The sequence below is a fragment of the Peromyscus californicus genome, unplaced genomic scaffold (genome assembly GCF_007827085.1).
Source record: "Peromyscus californicus insignis strain IS unplaced genomic scaffold, ASM782708v3 Scaffold_6__1_contigs__length_162567912, whole genome shotgun sequence".
NCBI lineage: Eukaryota > Metazoa > Chordata > Mammalia > Rodentia > Cricetidae > Peromyscus > Peromyscus californicus.
In genome coordinates, this window is record NW_026294584.1 from 56,223,899 (window position 1) to 56,239,256 (window position 15,358).

The window sequence follows — 15,358 nt, forward strand, 5'->3', positions numbered from 1 at the left end:
TGAGGGGGCTCGCTTACAGCTTCAGAGGTTCAGTCCATTATCATCATGGTAGGCAGCAAGGCGGCATGCAGGCAGACATAGTGTTGGAATAATAGCTAAGAGTCCTACATCTTTCAGGCAACAGGATGTTGACTGTGACACTGGGCTGTATCTTGAGCATAGGAAACCTCAAAGCCTGCCCCCACAGTGACACACTTCCACCAACAAGGCCATACCCACTCCAACAAAGCCACAACTCATAATAGTGCCACTCCCTATGAGATTATGGGAGCCAATTACATTGAAACTACCACAGCATCTCTCAGCAAAGCCCACTGACACTCGATCCCAGAGATCTGGCCAGCATTAGTCTTACTAAATCTTCCTGAGGTTCACTGACTTTTCAGATATTACTAGCATCCTTTCTCAAGCTAGCCTCTGTTTGCTGCTTGGAGTATCTGGGATAGCACCTTCAAATAATTTTCTGAAATCTATTCAAAACTGAATTGATTTGAATAGAGTCTCTTGTCAATGTGACTAATCAGTGTGACTGACAGAGTAGGGTATTCATGTGTGAATTCATTAGGAGCCACAACAATATAGAAGCAAGTATTGGTGTTTCTGGGTTTAATTTCCCAAGAGTCTCTGCAGTCCTTCTCTGCATGTTTTGTGAGTATCTGTTGCCTTTGCTGCCAATCATCTTTCTGAGGACTGTTTTAAGTTACAAGTGTCATATCTGGAGCAAAAGACTCTTTAAAATGATATGTTCCAAGTGGGTTCCTTTCACTATAAAAATTCGAGACTCATAAGCTCTGGGTTCCTCCCATGTTCCCCATATGTGTTATGTGACCCTCTCTACATCATTCCTCAAGAGATAATCTCCAGAAAAGGGACCCAGATGCTTCCCCGCTGACTACTGCTACTGCAGTAATAAACAGACCCATTTGTGATTCAGGTGTCTCACCCCATCTACCAACAGCCATGAACCTGAGGCTGATCCACTGTTAGCTTGTAAGTGCTTTAAGTTTACTCATACTTTAAAAATACATAGTATCACACCACACACACACACACACACACACACACACACACACACACACACACACACCATACTTTTAGGCAGAAGAGTGAGCTCCATATAACCTTTTAGTAAAACCTCTTTGAAAAGGACAAATACACCAAACTGAGGAAGATAAGCCCTTTCTTCTGGAGTGTTCTTCCACCACTTTCTGACAGAACCACGTGTTTGGACAACTCATCAGGGGATGAGTGTACCCTACTCCCTACTCTTCATCTGCTCAGCCACCCCACCCACAACTATTGTAAATACTTCTTAAATATCCAATTTTACCTTCGTCAAGTCATTTGAACTTTCTCAATTTTTAATGTTACATGAACAAGCGTATGGATTTGAGCAAGAGTCAAGAAATGCAGAGCTTAGGGACACCAGAACATTATCCATGAAAGACTTTGTTTCAATATTTAAGCAATTAGTAAAGGCACTAATTGACAGTCTCAAAGGTGGATGTTCAACATGAATATTTCTTAGGCTCTAAGCCTCCAGCTTATGTCATAAATACTGCATCAGCATAAGATAAATATTACACAAGTCACACTTTTGCAGTGGTTATGACTAGCATGGTTTACAGTTACAGTAAACATGTCAGAGGAATACATACTCAGGTTTGTGAGCGGAAAACATAGATCTATGTCAAAAAGACTGCTCAAACTCACAGCACATTGCTTCTCTGCTCTGAGACAATATCAACCACTCCATAAAGCACAAGACACTTTTGTTCACATCATAAACTACCAACTCAAAATATGTGCATATGAGTGTATCCATGGAATATGTCTCAGTAAATACCAGTTATCACCACCATAAATTCCTAACAGCTCTTTATAAACAAAACCAAACAACATGATTCACAATTACATTATTTTAAAGACAGGTCATTGTTCCTGATTGATAACCTCTGTACACAGCTAAGATAGGGAGCTACTTTATAACTTTCATTATGTGAAAAAAAAAAAACCTTACTCATGAGGTGGTTTTATATATAAATGTAACAAAAACATTTAAATAAATCCTAGAAATTATAATATTTAATCTATAAATATTTCAACACGGATCTTCAAGAGTTCTTTAAAGTACATCAATATTTATATCTCTATATACATTTCAGAATATTATCATCACATGCAGAAATTTAATTGATTGTTCCATATCTAGTACCCACTATGCTCAAATTTCCTCTGTTGTCACAAACATTCTTTTCATGCTTGCTTAATTCAAGTAAGAATCAGCGCATTCACACATGCATCTTCGGATGCTTTTCATCCACGTTTCACCTCATTTCTTTTTATTGTTTTATTTGCAAGTTACTTATTGAAAGAGCTAAGTTGTGAAGCCACATTCTAAGTTCTGTTTGTGGTATCTAGTAGCATCAGTGGTATGCTCTGCAGTCGCCTGATCTCTCAGGACTGGGATCGCTTGTCAACTTCCAATGCTTTGGCTGTTAGTTAAATTCCTTCTTCCTTACATATTTCATGGTGATGGAAAAGAACTTAATCTGACTTCTCCAGTGAGCTCTCTAACATGATGTACTGCCAGAAGGTGCTTGAAGGACGCTATAGACGCAAAGATCTCATCTTCCTCTTTCAATTTTCCTTTCCTCTGGGCCTTGATGTAGCATCTAGTTCTTTCCTTCAGCACCAACCAGCACCTACCATACACCCCTCTCCAGAGGTTCACACACAGTGGCCACAGCAGATTATACAACACACTGACTTCAGCAAGCTACAGAGCAGAGTGCAGGTCACAGAATGCCTATGAACTATTCTCCATTGATATCACAGCATCCAATTATGAAACAAAAGTAGCCATCTCCACTTGAACAAATGTTGTTACCCCTTCCCAATCAGCAGGTACCTTCCAGTACATTCTGTGCCACGGTACCTTCCTGTGGGTACTTTCCCCAGTACTTGGAATTTCCTGACAAGACAGGATTTCAAATTCCCCACGGTTAAATTAAGTTAAATTTGGCAAGCTGTAACTTAACTTATTATGCAAGTAAGTTGCAACCAAACTTGAGACCAACCAGGTTATTTCTCTGTTTTATTTTCTTCTGCCATCTGTAAATACTGTCTGCGCTTTAGTTCCTGGGTTGCGCCCTATGAACCTTACTGATTAACAGGACTGCTTAATTCATGAATCACTTTTTGGCTCAAATAAACACTACTAAATTTAATTTGTGCAGTTTTTCCCTGAACACCATCAGGAACTCCAGCTGCACAACCTCTTTCCTGTGGATCCTAGCTATGGATCGCAACACTGCAAGCAAGCAGATAATTTCTTGAGCACTTCACTCAAAAGGCAGAGAAAATACTGCAGTTTGGAACAGTGTCTACTCAAAGACCACACATTAAAAAAAAAATCTCTACACATGGTGCCACCAGGAGGTGAAGGAAGCATTAACAGAGGGGACCAGGTGGAATTCTCCTGGTTACCTGAGAGCTTTGAAGACTCTACCGGAACCTTGAACCCTCTCCTTGACCTTTCCCCTCACCCTCTAGACCACTACCTGTGAGCAGCTTGCTCTATCATGCACTTCCACCCAGAAGTGCTGCCTCATTATAATGGGCAATGCCTCACCTCAAAGGCAATGAGGCTCACACACCAGGGACAGAAACTTCCATTGCTAGCCAAAAGAAGTCTTTCCTCTTTATAGGTTGACTGTTTTCGGTACTTTGTTTTGCACCACTTATATGATGATTAACTTTATACTTCCAAGTCAAACATACAACTTAGAAACTATGTAAGAATGAAAAAAAATACATACAGAAACTATTTGATAAAAATAAAAGAAATACATGTGGAGGGTATAATCTCTCAACTGGAAAAGAGAAAGAAAATAAAAGGAGGCAACAACAAAGTCTATCAACAATGAAGTGCCTAGAAAGGAAGGAATGGAAAGGCTTTTGTTAACTCATGGTTGAAGGGGTAAGCGCAGGAGGCCTTAACCCTAGACAAAGAACTACAGGCAACCACGGAATGTTGAGAGCAGGAGAAACAGGGTTTCCCAGAGTTGTCTGATACCAAGTGGTCAGCCCTGAAATCATCTACATACAAGTAACATTATAAAGACTGAGTAGGTTGTTTTTATACTTTTAGGAGTGTGTGTGTGTGTGTGTGTGTGTGTGTGTGTGTGTGTGTGTGTGTGCTGAACAACAATTAAAGGATTAAAGGAAAGAGGTCATGAATTTGAGATGAAGAGTATATGGAGTAAGAAAAAGGAAGGAAAGAAATGATGTTACTATATTAAAATTACAAAATTAAAAAATATTTTAAAAAACCCTCAAGGTTGACATCCAATGCATATTATATAAAACAATTTGGTAACTAGACCTTACAAAATTAAAACTTGCCCTGTGGACGATCCTCTTGTTTAAAAAGATGGAAAGACAACCTGCAGACTTGGAGAAGACATCTGAAAACTGTATACCTAACAAAGGAGAGAGGAAATTAACTTTCAAATGTCTGTAGTGAAAATGCAAGTAATCTAATTAGAAAAAGATAAAAACATGAATGCACATTTCCCCACAGAACACAAAGATGTCAAATAAGTACACAAAAGGATGGCTATCATTGGTTAACAGGAAATACAAATCAAAACCACATGCTATCATTATACATCTTTCAGAATGTCTAAAATAAACATGGTGGCAATACCAAATGATGGAAAGGGGCAAAGAAACTGGGTACTCACCATTGAGAACGGCCACTCTAGAGAGATATAACAAGTCCTTTAAAAATTAACCACACAGCCACAATACAACCCAGAAACTGTACTTCTGGACATCTACTTAGGGAAACGAAAACAGAACTACACAAAAAGAGCATACAACATTTACATCAGCTTTATTTCCAAGAATCCCAAACTAGAAACAACCCAGTGTTCACTGAGGCGTAACTGTTTACACTAGTACATCCCTACTATGTATCCTGGGCAACAAAAGAACTACTGGTAAGTAGTACAATTGGGGGCGGGGGTTATGAATGAATATAAGCAATCTCAAATCACATACTGTATGTGGTTCTGTTTAGACAAAACTTTTGAACTTTAAACAACAGACTTACTGGCCAGATGACTGGACAAAGAAGATGGGGGGGGAGGAGATGTGATGCCATGAAGGGGAGCACAGGAGTCTATGGTGATGGAACTCATCTGTATCATGAATGCGGAGGCACTGACATATACATATCGGCTAAAGACTGTCAGAATGGACTGAAAACTAAACCCAGCTTGTCTTAGGATTTCTACTGCTGTGATAAAACACCATGACCAAAAGTTGATTTCATCTTACACTTCCAGGTAACTGCTGGAAGTCAGGGCTGGGACTCAAGCAGGAGAGGAGCCTTGAGGCAGGAATTGGAGCAGAGGCCATAGAGGAGCACTGTTTACTCACTTACTCAGTCTGCTTTCCAACAGCACCCAGAACCACCTGCCAGAAAATACTGCCCAGAACAGTATGGGCTTGACCCTATTAATCAATCATCAATCAAGAAGATAGGCCAATCGGTTGAGGGCATTTTTTCAACTAAGGTGCCCTCTTCCCAAACTACTTACTCTAGCTGTGTCAAGTTAACATGAAACTATCCAGCACACAGCTCTATATACTTTACTAGACAAATAACTAAAACATAAGAACCCAAAAGGACTGGAAGTACATAATAGAAAAATACAAAAAAAAAAAGAAAGAAAAGAAAAAGAAAAAGAAAAAATACATGAATTGGAAAATAATAGCCAGCAGTTAATGCAGTTTTAATAGTAACAGTGGGGACTGGAGAGATGGGTCAGAAGTTAAGAACACTGGCTGCTCTTCCAGAGGATTTGAGTTCAATTCTCGGCACCCACATGGAGGCTCACAACTGTTACTCCAGTCCCAGGGAATTTGATGCCCTCTTCTGGCCTCCAGAACTGTACACACATGGTACACATGGTACACAGACATACACGAAAGAAAAAAAAAAAAAATAACGACCTGTGTCAAAACTAGTTTGTTGAAGTTAGTCTTTCAGGATATAACTTGATACTTCATTCAAAAATAAAGTATTATAAAGACTCGCAAAAATCATTCCATGGTTTAGAGAATATATTACCGTCACAGAGGTCTGAGTTTAGTTCCCAGCAGCCATATCAGGTGGGCTCACAGCCACCTGTAACTCCAGCTCCAGGACATCCAATGCCTCTGGTTCCTCAGTTAGCTCCACTTACACACACATACACATAAATAAAAATAAATCTTTTTTAAATTGAGTATCATAGAAATGCATGCCAAGTAACAGTGATGACATTTCCACGACCTTAAAATGTGTTCCAGGGTTTGGGTCCAATAAGTATTCAGATACTGTTAATGGACTAACTGATGGGAAGTATTCCTACAATGTCCTCACAATGCATACCTCTAATAATGGCTATGTGGAGTACCCTAACCAAACATTTACCACCAGGGTTCCACCAGAGCCCTGAGGTAAAAGTTAGCTACCAGTATATCCCTTTCACAAAAAAATACCAATCAACAGAAAGGAAATATTTTATTGACACATCCAAACTCATTTAAAGAAATGGAGAGTCATAATGGCTATAATCAAGAGAACCAATTCTGAAAAGAGTGTGGGAAAAGAAAAACACTCAAGAAAGGAAAACTGTGTAGCCACCAAGGAACTGGTGTAGAGGCTTCTAAGAAACAACTGATTCAAGCATACAGCAATTTTCTTGAAGAAATAAAATTCATCTGTGAGTAAGTACAATATACAAAATTCAACACTTGAATTTTATGCTCATCAAGAATAGAATTACAGTCCTTAAAAGGAAGTTCTAAAGTAGATGACTAATATTACTTTAGGAACAGGAACTAAAAATTGATGTGACCCACAAAGCATATACAAAAATATCAGCTAGAAGATACAGCTCCTAAAACTGCAGCCTGCACACAGGATGTTCTGAATTTATCACACATCCTCCCTCAAAATAGAGCTCCCAGACTGATGGAATATTCTGTAACTTGCAAATTTAAATACATGCTAATACCTCTGTAAGAAGCCAATCAAACCCTGGCAAGCACACTGGTTCTTCATGCAGTTCAATGTAGATTAGAAGGCTCTTCTTGTTAGAATTCTACCTAAGTTCACTGCACATTATCAGACAATCAGGAGCCAAATACTGACCCTATATGTTTTTAAATTAGGAGAAGACTAACTTTTTTTTTTTAAACAAGTACTAAATTTTGAAGCCTCTCTACCCCAGGCCCCAAGGGCAGAAATGTGGTCTCTTTCCATCTCTCCTACAGTACCCTGAACAGGGTGCCAGGACAGTGCTCTACATTCAACAGATAAATGCCTGCTAACTAAAACAGCCCAGAACGACTTCTGTATGCTCTGACTTCAGCACTTACATAAAGGATTTCTATTAGCTCCCATGTCATAGCCCCATGGTTCACTGGAACCCAATTACAATTTTACAAAAACATCTCATTTTAACAAGCTGATCTCTACTGTTCGCAATAAAGCAGTCGTTTTTGCACACTGTAGTTTTAATTCTCTGGTACTTCTGAATTCCTCCAGTTCATAAGCATATCAAACACATCCTTGTAGAAGATGATCACACAATGACATGCTATTTCCTGTGTAAATTTTAAGTATGCAGAAAAGTAATAAATTATTACTTTAGAAATTCTAGTTTACAATAAATATATAGATTTTAAGCCTCTTTTGTTTTCAATAAGGTATTTTTCAATTATGATACCAAGACTCACAACTTGCTTCAAGCTCCTTTCTGCTCAGCCAATGTGCAAAAAGCCAGGGAGGGACATCCATAAAGTATATGTCACAAGCTCTCCCATACACCAAAGGTGGTTAAGAGCGTTTCCTGCTCGTCCAGAGGTCCCAAGTTCAGTCCTTGGGTCCCACATCAGCTCTCAAAGGAATCCGATACCATCCTATGACCTCTGGTAGTCCAGCACACAATTATCAACCAATGCGGCCTGGACTATGTCAACTCAGACTTGAAGCTGTCACATGCTATAAGCTGTAATGATTTTACTACACAAAGTTTTCTGCTCTTATATAAAATAGTGTAATAAGAAAAAATAAGAACTTTTAATATTTTTCCACTGTCAATCCTGAGCAAGTAAGTATCAAGTTAGTACATCTTTTGATTGTATTATATTAGAATGTTTGATTTTAAAATTTGCTGTTTGAGTTGCTGACTTCAGTTTCATAAAAAATAATAATAATAATAATATTCAGGGTCAGCAAGATGGCTCAGCAGGTACAGGCATTTGCCACAAGCCTGACAACCTGAAATCAATGCCCAGCACCTACATGATAGAAAGAAAGAACCAACTTCAGGAAGCTGTCCTCTGACCTTCATAAATGTGTAGTACACACACACACACACACACACACACACACACACACACACACACACACACTATTCCTGCTCATACTACCTCATTTCTCTGCTTATACATTATAGAAAAATGTCTCAGAAGAAATAAAAATAAAAATCTTTGAAAACTGTATAGTAATTGTTTAAACCCATCACACTGAGTCTTTGACTCCTACCTAAGGAAAACACATCAAATCCTCAATGACTCCACAATGCTAGCCACTCAGGCTGCCTTTTAGACACCATCTCCGATAACCACAAACAGCAGTCAACCCTGGCCGTTCCCTCTCACTGTCTTTTCCTTATCTGGATCCGCATCTGTGCATTCCCATAGTCTTCCTTTAGCCTCTCTGGCAACTTCTTCACTGTCTCTTTTCCCCGTTCCTACCTTTTGCTCCAGTCTCTTAATCTCAGAGCAGCCCAGGGCTTAATACTTGAGTCTCAAGTTTCCTGTAAAAATCAACCAGGCATCCAAACAAAAGCCCAGTCTTTCAAAAGAATCCCAGCAAAGGCTTAAAAGTCAAGAAATTCATGCAACTGTTTTTAGTGCATCTCACTGTTCTGTGACAGCTGTAACTAGAGACTAGCATACTAATAACTTCAATGACAGCACCTCTTGTTCCTTGGTGCAGAGAAGTCTTTTATTCCATACTCCAAATTCTCCAGGATGCAATACAGCAATTGCTATGATAACTGCTTCACTCTTCTGTCCTGCATCAGGAAGGCTAGGTGCTGGCTCAGTATTGTATGACCCAATACTCAGGATGGTACCTCGCACACATTAGTAGCTTGTTTAAAAACAAAACAATAACAACAACAGCAATATAGTAGCTGGAGAGGTGACTCAGCAGTCAAAAGCACCAGCTGCTCTTCCAGAGGAACTGAGTACTATTCCCAGCACAACCATGGCAGCTCACAATCATCTGGAACTCCAGTTCCAGAGGACCCAATACCTTCTCCTGAGTGCCTCCAGCACCGCAATTGATGCACTGACTAATATACAAAATAAACATACACATAAAAAATTTTTAATTAAAAAATCCAAATTCAATTAATTAAAACTAAATTTTTTTTTTTAGCTTTTTTTTTTTTTTTTTTTTTTGGTTTTTCGAGACAGGGTTTCTCTGTGTAGCTTTTGTGCCTTTCCTGGATCTCGCTCTGTAGACCAGGCTGGCCTCGAACTCACAGAGATCCGCCTGCCTCTGCCTCCCGAGTGCTGGGATTAAAGGCATGCGCCACCACCGCCCGGCTAAAACTAAATTTTAAGGGGCACTCCGGAGAGTTCTATCAACACTCATATGGAGAGAGGGAAGGGCTCTACTCATGTTTAAAGCTACACTGAGAGTCCTCTAGAGGTAACACTTTTACCACATAGGTTTATAAGATAAAGTAATTTTTAAAGTCTTGATAAATACATCAATCCCCAAGAGAAATAGCCTACAAAATTGTACACTTGGACAAGTCACTAGAGATCTTCACCGAATGTTGGTATGAGATCTAAGTCCCCAGAGCTGACCACAAGGCTCCTTCAACATGTGGACTGATGAAGCTAACCACTGTTCTGGGTTTATACCTTGAAGATTTGTGAGTTCTTAATACTCCATATGCAAATCCAGAATAAATCACAGAACACTTAGAAAAATGTTGAGGTTCGTTTGGCTTAATTACTTTAACTGGCAAACTTTCTTTAGTTTTCAGCAAACACCTGTAGACTGTACAGGTCAATAATGGGCTGATAAACTAGACAGCTGCTTCCACATCACAGCTCGTGCTGTTTTTACAAGCAGCGAGTTTCCTGCTGCCAGCCTTCAAGCTTCTTGCAGCGACATACAGCATCATTCACTACCTTCACTTCATCTTCACAGAAAGATGCAGAACTGACAAGTTAGGCTTCTTCATTTCCACAAATAACCTCCACTCTTCACAGGCTCCTGGCCTCTGTAGTAACCTCACATTTAAGACAAAATCTTACACAAAATCATTATATTACAATATACAACTTTAAAAACTGCCAGTCTCCTCTTTGAATGTTTTCTCGAACTAATATATTCATTTCCCAACCTTTCATAGATGAGACTATATTTCTAAGTTAAACGGGGAAAAAAAAAATCACCAAGTTGTACCAGCCTTTTTGATTGCAAAACCCAATTTACATTTTACCACAATCCTTACCAATCAGCATTATGTAAATTGTGACATAACTGAATGCAGCATAAAAATCTCAATTATTTCTAATAAAATTTTAAAGAAAAAGACTGTTCAAAGTTCATTTTCACTAACAAGATTATTGTACTTTAACTTAATAAAAAGGAAATACTTTTAAAGTAATCCCCACAACATGAGTGGTATATATAGAGTATCAGTATAATATTCCTAAATTAACAACATCAAATTCAAGAAATGGATAACTGCCCAGATTCTATTGCCTCTACAAGTTGAGCAAGTTCGTGGTTTTGGACTTGTTTATTAATAAACAACCAATTATACTAATGCAAGTCTCCTTTTAAAGCAACGTTTTATAGTAATGAAAATTCTGACTATAAAAGATAAATGGTAGGCTGATATTTACCCTTGTGGTTATGACAGCCTATTAAAGCAATTTACTCTCTTGTAATTTAAGTCTCACTTCCACGTTTCCTGCTTAAGTATGCAACAAAATGCAAACTAGATTCCACAGAAATGTATATAAATACTCAGTGGAAGTTCCAAATAAAAGTATTTTCCTACCAAATTACATCCATTTATTTCTATTTAGTCTGCAGTAGCAGTAGAAAAGTACTTACTTTCCCCTGTATATTTCCATAAAGTTTCACATTTTAAAAATAAGACTTCAATTTGGACTCTGAAATCACTGAAAATCTCCAGACTTGCATGCAACTTTTATTAAGTCTTTTTCTCTAATAATACATCTTTGCATATAATTTTAGAGGTTGTGAAGGCTTTTTGGTGCATTGCAAATATTTTTGTCACTTTTCACGTTCTGTTCAAGCAGCTTCCTCAGTGATGAATGCCCAGACATTCTTCTGTGTCTGTAATTATACAGATGAAGTGCTCAGCACTGTTACTCTAAGATCACATGCTGTCTGCTGTCACCACTCAGCCACAGAAGCAGCTCTGTGATCTGCAGCCAATTCAGACCATCAGCCTGACTTCCTCAGCTGACAACCATTCAAGGATATTTATCATACTTCCTTCATTGCCCTTCAGGAAAATCACATTTGATTTCTTCATTACCCGCAGTCAAACTCTCCACCAACCCTAAGCTAGCCCCCCACACAGAAGACAGCTACGTGTTTCATTAGCCAGCACATGGTTCCTGACCTCTTCACCACTGAGCAGAGCTAAGCAGAGTCACAGGCACCTTGGGTAGAAATCAGTATCATCTAATTCAGTCTTCTGTGAACCTCAACGTGGTGATTTCCCTCAAGAGGAGGTAATGAAGACGATGCATGAAAATTCATCAGGAAAAGCGTAAAATGGAAGACTTGCAAGAGGATCATCCTCATATAAAGACAGAGGCATGCGGATAGGATCTAGATAAAAATGACAATTCTGAATTTAGATGACACTTTCAATCTGAAACTAATGCCATGGCATCTAGGGCCGAATTACACTCGGAATAAGTCAGGATGGAGCTGCTGTTCTAGAAGAACCTCCAGACTCTGCTCCAGCTTCTTAGGCAGTAAAGCCGGAGCTACTGCTCTGTTTACAACACAGACACCTTGTGCTCCAAGGGCTGATCACAGCTTTATCAGAATATTAATATTACAGAATTTATCAGAATATAGCCATATTACAATGCAGACACCCTCCACCACTGTTCCTTTGGAAAAAGCAAACCTGTCAGATAGAAAAATCATGAAACCTTCCACTGAGGAGACACTCAACCCCTGGGAAACTTGCATTTCTGTGAAGATTTCATGAGCATCCACTCTGTGGGCACTCACACTTTAAAATATCCTAATTTTTCTAGCCAACTCTAAACAGAACAGTCAATAAAAACGCAATAAACTTTAAAATCTTGGCATGTGCAAAGTATCATAACTGCTGCCTAGAATGCAAGTTTGCGTAAAGATTGACTACACCTGAAATTACAAGTGTAGGATAGTAATAGTTAGAGCCCACAAGAATTATTTGCATCATTCTGCCATGGGCTTGACAGTCAAACTTTGGTGAACATTTTGCATGCTATCACGATGTAGGATTCTAACACTGAGGGGAAGAATAGTCTCCTGAAATTTAGTTCATATTCTAAAAGCTTGTGTTAAGATGCTGAATGGAGATAAAAGAAATTAAAGTAATTTTCAAAAAAAAAGAAAACCTGTCAATATATTCCAAGTTTCTTCAAAAATGTTCAGATTTCAGTTCCACATTATAATTAGCTTTCACCATTGAAAGTTTCAATTGCTCATGTACAATCACCAACTAAAGGGAAAAATAGTATTATAATGCAGCCTATGATTTATTGCACAATTAAAGCTGTAATACATAAAAGGAGGCCTGAAGAAGAAAGCTGAGTTGAAGTACATAAAAGGCAATCAACAGGATTTAGAACCTACATGTGTACAAGGCCACCACTTCTTTTGTCTTTTTCCCTCCTTTTCCAGTGTGCCAGGGTATTGCCCATGTCTCATGCATGCTAGGGAAGTATCCTTCTCTAGTATCCACTTGAGTGCTGGACAGAAGCTGGGCTTCCTCCTGTGTTTCCAGAGTGTTCTCTCTCACACTTGCTAACAAAACTTCAGAAGCTAGGAGCACTAGCTTTTTTCTAGAAATTACAGTTCTGCTACACTGTGCTTTAGGTAGGAGTTCGTGGGCCTCTCTGAAACTTTAACCAACACTGTAACCTCATTTCCAAGAGAAAATGCATTGTAAAATTAGAGGCAAACTACCACAGCCTCAAAAAGCCTGAATGCAGAGTAAGGACCAAGGATCATCTTTTTTAGTAAACATAAATACATTGAAATTAGCATCAGTGTGTACCGCTCAAATATGACTCAGTCTGCAGTGCAGGGGGCTGAAAGCTCCTCACAGAACGCAGCCATCTCTGAAGTGTTCTTGTGTCTGTGAGTGGTACTTCTGTGCCTGTTAACATCTGAAGCAGCAGCACTAACTCACAGACACCGTAAAAATGATTCAATATCACAACAAGATTGACTAAACGCAAGTCATTAACACTTCAAAATACAACAGAAGGGCAGAAGTGTACTGTCGGACTTTATCTCAAGCACTGTTCCTACCTGGCAAGTGGCAACGGCAACTCATGTCCTAACAGTAATGGAAAGGTTATACTGATGATAGGTTTCGAGTATCCATGCTGCCATATGCGTGATCCTTGCACAGCTATCTAATGTCACAGTCCAGAGCACACTTCAGAGTGAGCAGTGGCTTCTATGAATGTCATTAGTTTGAGCCAGTCAGCACACAGATTCTCTTCACTTGTATTTTTTCAATCAACAGGAATTATTGCAGGCTTTCTGGAACTCATCCACTGAAAGCCGTAACACGAATTCAGATGAGTTGACAACAAGCAAGGGAGAACATTCAGAAACCACCTGTTCCTAGGACGACAGCAATTGTGGATCAAGACAGCAGAAACCAAAGAATCAAATTATTTTATGGTTTTAAACCCAAACTGCAGAAGGTTCCCACCAGGCTTCCCAGGCCTAGTCCTGAAAAGTACTTTTAAGCCGTGGGCATTAGACCCCTGGAAATCCTCATCATCCTCTCACTTCCTCTAGCCCTTGGGGATCCACGAGGTTCCCATGTTAGCGCTCACTCTGAGCTATGTCAGCTTCTAACTCTACTCCTTGGAGACCCACCAAGCCCAAATGTGTTCACATTTCCGAAATTCAGATAGAAAGCTAAATGTTTTTTAAGAAAAATTGAAAATGAGGGAAAAAACAAAGTTCAATACAATACTTGGTGACTTGGGGTGGGGGGGGGTCACTTCTATAGTAAGAAAGTAACACTTAGAACATGGGATCAAGCTCAGGGGAACTAAAGCACATAAAACTACACTTATTGCCCGAATGTTACACTCCTGACTACTGTGTCCAGTTCGTTGTAGAGAACAGGTCAGAAAACAGAGGTGCACACCCAGAAAGCCCTAGAGGTTGTTTTCCTGTCTCCCCCTCATCCACTGCTGGGTCCTTTCCAGGAGCTAAAGAAAGAACAACTGAGATCGGCTGCTGAGGAATTAAAACTCCCTCCCTCACCACCTGGAAACTCCTGGTGTTACAGGCAGCTGCTGGGCTGCTACAGCAAATCAGTGGAGCATTACGGGGGTAGAATTCCTCTTGGGCTGTTTCCAGGGCACTCTGCAATGTAGCCGCCCTGTCTGGTCTACGTGCCTTCCTGTGGGAAGCGCCTTCTGCTGCTGCGCCACATGTCTGCCTTTTCTCCTGAAGCACTAGCAACAGCACTAAGTAGAGCATACTCCCTGTGTCCACGCCAAGTTTGTACCGTGTGGTGAAAGGCTATAGTCTGTACTCGGGGGGCACACAGTCACTTGTTATACAGGCTGTTATACATCAGTCATAGAAAAATCAAATTCAAAAAAGTCACTTAACAATGAAATCAGCATGATTTAACTGATACTAAAGCATAATTTCCAAAAACTAAAACTGTGGCTTTCCTATAAATATAAAGTGATCACATGCTAGAGACTTTATTCAACAATGAGGATTAGTTCATATTTCAAGATATGGTTATGGGCCAATAGTATTACTGAAATACATTTCCTGATTATATACAAATGGTGCACCTGCTGTAACAAGGGCTCTCTAAGCATCAGGACAGCTAGTCTTCTGGGAAATACCAGAAACAAACTAGTCCTGTGGGGTTGAGAGCTAACTTTTTTTTTCTGAGACCTTTTTTTTCCCATGTAGCCCTGGCTGTCCTGGAACTTGGTTTGTAGACTAGGC

At 39.5% G+C, this 15,358-nt stretch overlaps 1 protein-coding gene across 8 annotated transcripts in view; it reads right to left on the reverse strand.

The window, feature by feature from the left end:
• Tpk1 (thiamin pyrophosphokinase 1) overlaps positions 1 to 15,358 on the reverse strand; it is a 321,619-nt gene that overhangs the window by 290,252 nt on the left and 16,009 nt on the right. The window contains exon 1 of one of the 8 annotated variants that reach the window (XM_052719172.1): positions 8,821 to 8,949. The exons of the other annotated variants lie outside the window; for them this stretch is intronic. The gene's annotated coding sequence lies outside the window, so the exon portion shown is untranslated. Of the gene's footprint in view, positions 1 to 8,820; positions 8,950 to 15,358 lie in introns of those variants that run through there. 8 annotated transcript variants of the gene reach the window in all.